This window comes from Hemiscyllium ocellatum, unplaced genomic scaffold (genome assembly GCF_020745735.1).
Source record: "Hemiscyllium ocellatum isolate sHemOce1 unplaced genomic scaffold, sHemOce1.pat.X.cur. scaffold_609_pat_ctg1, whole genome shotgun sequence".
Taxonomy (NCBI): domain Eukaryota; kingdom Metazoa; phylum Chordata; class Chondrichthyes; order Orectolobiformes; family Hemiscylliidae; genus Hemiscyllium; species Hemiscyllium ocellatum.
The window spans coordinates 69,044-73,589 of record NW_026869133.1 but is presented as its reverse complement, the minus strand read 5'-3'; positions in this window follow the sequence as shown (position 1 = coordinate 73,589).

Sequence of the window (4,546 nt, the reverse complement as noted above, 5' to 3'; positions counted from 1 at the left end):
AATATGTAAAGCACTGACAGTACGAAATAGATTTGAAGGAGAGATGATAATTCCTCTGGCTGGGACCTCTAAAACAAAAGGCCACATTATTATGTTTAGACAGGCCACTCTACTTTGAGATGAGGATAAATGTGTCCATTCAGAGACTGGTGAACCTTGAAAACTATCCACCACATAAGACTGCCACTTCTTTGCCCACTCTCCTACCCTGTCCAATTCTTTCTGCAGCCCTGCACGTCTCCTTCATGCTCCCTCTCCATCTCCCTATCTTTGTATCGAACTGCAAACAAGGCTAGAAGTCCTTCAGTTCTGTCTTCTGGACAGTTTATGTATAAACTGAATAGTTGTGGTCCCACAACTGAGCCTTGCAGAACTCCATTTGTCACCGGCTGCCATCCTTAAAACGACTGTTTTATCCCAGCTCTCTGCCTTCCGCCAGGCAGCCAAACTTCTATGCAGTTCTAAACATTCAGAAATTTCATTCTTCACCGTGGATTCCAGGATATTAACAACATCCGAGGTTACGCCACTGGATCTGCAATTTAACATCTTGTGCCTTATTCCCTTTTTAACCAGAGGTTTCAAATTGGCGATTATCATCGGGGACTCTCCCTGATTCTCACGATTCGTTTGTTGAAAAAATCAACAGTCTATTTTACCTTGTGTGATGATCCATGTAAGGTCCTGAAATCCAATTAATTCACAGTTAAGACGATGCAGCTGGCAAACGGTACTTGAATACAGTATTCATTGGGGTAAGCCTCAAGAAGAGAGTTAAAAGTCTGGAAAATATCATAAAGTCCGGGGTGGGTGGATGGGTGCACCACACGCATGTCCATTTCATTATTGAGCAAACTTGAATTGTTGAATCTACTGTACCTGAGATCTTATTAGGGAGGGATTTGTCAGCACCCCTCCAAGAGTAATCAAATTGGGGGTGGGGGGGGGAGGGGGTGGTGTATGTGCCCAAATCTGGAAGTGCATCAATTACTACATTCTGAAATGTTTTCTGTGTTGTTCTACCTTTTTGTTGTGAGTTAGAACTGAGCTATAAGTCGCTGATACCAGTCATGTAAATGTGGACTCTTGCTGAAAATCTGAGAATCTGGGAGGATGGCTGAAGGAATCGAGCTTTCACTGTCGACCAGGGACCTATCACCGCGTCCATAGAGGTAAGGACTGCACCTCTACTTTAGATTTCGTCTCATGGGGAAAGGCTGGGGACTTGATTGTGTTTTCGTTAGAGGGAGATGTCTTATTTGAGACATACAACACAATCAGAAGGGTAGATAAGGTGGATAGTGAGAGCCATTTTCATCGAATGGTGATTGCTTGCATGAGGAGACGTAACTATATATTTAAGGTTGATAGATATAGGACGGATGGTAGAGGTAGTTTCCTTACTAACAGAGTAGTATAGGCTTGGAACGCATAAACTGCAACAACAGTAGACTCTCCAAGTTTAGGAGCGTTTAAATGGTCGTTGGATAAACATATGGATGAGAATGGATTTTTGTAGTATAAATGAGGAACAGATTGGTTCCACAGGTCTGTGCAACATCGAGCTCAGAAGGGTACGTCCTGTGGTGTAATGTTTTATATTCTACGTTCTTCTGTGGAAATCAAGGCATTGAATTTAATAAGGGTACCTAGATATTAAAAAGGTGGATGGTCAGGCGATAGAGGATCATCGATGACGATATTGAATGGGATAGAAATCGATTGCAGTTCAATTCCTACATTTTTTTTTCTGGTGGTTACTCAGGATACATGATATATACAATATTTGGGAAAAGTACATTGAGGTCATATTCGAACATGAACTAGAATGGGAGTCACCATATGGGTTAAATGGCCTGCTCCTGTCCTGACGCCATCTTTGGGAAAGCTCTATAAACGTTTTTACGAAGTTCTCTGATGTCAGGAAGGCGGCCTCTGCTGTGTCAAGAGGAATGTGCTTCCCATTATGTTTCCCAATACGAGACTGGCACACCGTGTTCATTCCAGTTTTATGCTCGAAGATATTGCAGTTGAGGGTCCGATTTTGTTGCTGCAGAGACCATTGATGGATTTATTACGTTCTGTGCGTTTGGAGTTACTCTTCGGACAGACCAAGAAGGCATCGGCCATCTGATTCCTGAAAATACATTGGGGAAGCACTTTGATGCAGTCAATCAATATTGGCTTCTAGGTCACTATTATAGATATCAGATTTCAGGTATTGATATTTTATTAATTGCATTTAATTTCCACCAGTTGCCAGATGATTAACCTGGTGTGGACCAGTAATCCAGCGACTTTTCCACAACAATACCCTCTCCACATTGGCTCCCCTAGGAAGCCAAACTGGAAATGTTATTTCTGTGCTGCTTGACGGCTCTGTCAAAAAGAACTTCGACCAATTTGACTATTGTGATGAGATTGGTGGTGTGGTCATTGGCCAGATTGTAATGATTCTCCCGTTAATGAACTGGACAAAGTTAAGTAATTCTCCACATTGTCAGGTAGATGTCAGAGTTAGTGCTGGAATATAACAGCTTCCCCAGAGACCCGGCTTATTGTGCAGCACAAGTCTTGAGTCCTATTGCAGGAAATGTGTCAGGGCCGATTGCCTTTGTCGTAGCTACTGTCATATCCATGTTTTGCCCATCTCACGTACAGTGAATAGAATTGGTTAAAGACGGGCATCTTTGATTCTGTAAGTATCATGCCGAGTGTCAGGTGGATAACAGACACAGCACATCTGGCTGGAGATGGTGCCTAAACCACATCCGAATTTTTACATTGTTGTCCAGACCTGTTCCGCTATTTTGAGTGGATATGTTGCGGAGCCATCCCTTTCAGTGAGTTGTTTTATCGTCCATAATCATTTATGACTCTATGGAGTTGGCCAGCTGAGCTTCGATCTGTTCTGTTGGTCTTATGATCATTTCACCATCTCCAGTGGATTTTAGTTCTGCTGTTTGGAATGGAAGCAATCAAGCGTGGTCCGGTTAGGAGGTTGTGTTCAGTTTTAGGTACACGTCGTTCTGACACTGGCAGGTTCATCCATACTCATCATTGAACCATAGGTGGGTCTGACTGTAATATTAGAATCAGAGACTATGCTGGCAAAAGGGTTACACACTATGGTTGAGTATAAGCCTGCTCCTGCTGCTGCTATAGTGAACAATACCAGATGAATAACTAGTTTGAGCTGCACTCTAAAAATTAGAATTTTTCTACTATGCCCCCCAATTCACACGAAGACACGACTCGAGTTTCTGTTGTAAGATTTCTATTTTATTATTCTCATTCTGCTGAGGGGATCTTGTTGTGTCACGCCTCCAGTTTGCTACATTTCTTTTTTTTTCCATTCCCGTAGTGTCATCGTCTGTGATTAAAGTGAATATGTTTCCCTCAGTTTTTCTCTCACTCTGTTGCTTATTAAGAGTTCCATTTTGACACTAATGCAAATCTTTTACAATTTTAGATGCAATTAATTTATATACCTTATGTTATCATTTACTTCCCTTATATGACAATCCATGTTGAACAGTGCATTTGAGCAGCTTTGACACACGTCTTTGGAACTTTTTCAAGAACAGAAATTGTTGGAGAAATGAAGCAAGTCTGGCAGCATCTGTGGATTTATTGGGTCCGGTGACACTTCATAAAACCTCCGAGATTCTCCAAAAATGTTTGTTTATGTTAAAGATTTCCAGTATTCACAGACCTTTGTCTTAAAATATGTTGCCTCTGGTCATTTCTGGATAAACGCAGGGGATCTACTAACGTCTGAAAAGACAAAGAAACAGAGTAACGTTTCATTTTCAATTTGACGCTTCTTCAGAATTGAAAAGGATTTGTAATTTTTTTTTAATCGCTTGACTGAGGTGGAGGAAGAGTGATGGTATGCAAAGTGTGTGATATACAGGGCAAAAGGCAAAAGAGCTTTTCATTTTGAAGAAAGAGAGGAAAATGTAAAATGAGTGTAAATTAACGTGTGAAATGTGGAAAGGGGTTCTCCCTATTGAGTGCAAGATAAAGGAAGCATAACCACGTATGTTCACAAGTAGACCAGGAGGGATAGTGTATGAAAAAGGGGAAACATTCGTAATGGCGTCCGGTTGTGAAGCTTTGGAATTGAATATAAACTCCTAAAGGCTGGAACGTATTAAAGTTTAAAGTGAAGTTTTCCTCGAGCTTGGGCTGTGCTTCAGTGGAACATTACACAAGCCCAGGAGCGATATGTTAGCATGGCAGTAAAGTAGATGATAGAAAGGGGAAGCAATGGGAAGGTCATGGTTATTCCTACAGAGAGAGTGGAAGTGCTCTTCAATGCAGTTTCTTGTCTCACCAATGTGAAGGAGACTGCATTGTGAGCAGTGAAAGAATGCAAGCGAAATTTTGTTTCACCAGGAAAGTATGTTTGCGACCTTGGACAGTGAGGAAAGAAGAGTTAAATGGACAAGTGTTGTACCTTCTGCAATTGCATTGGAAGGTGCCATGGAGGACTGTAGAATTGTACGGCGTGATGGATAGTGTCACAGATGAAATGGTCCCA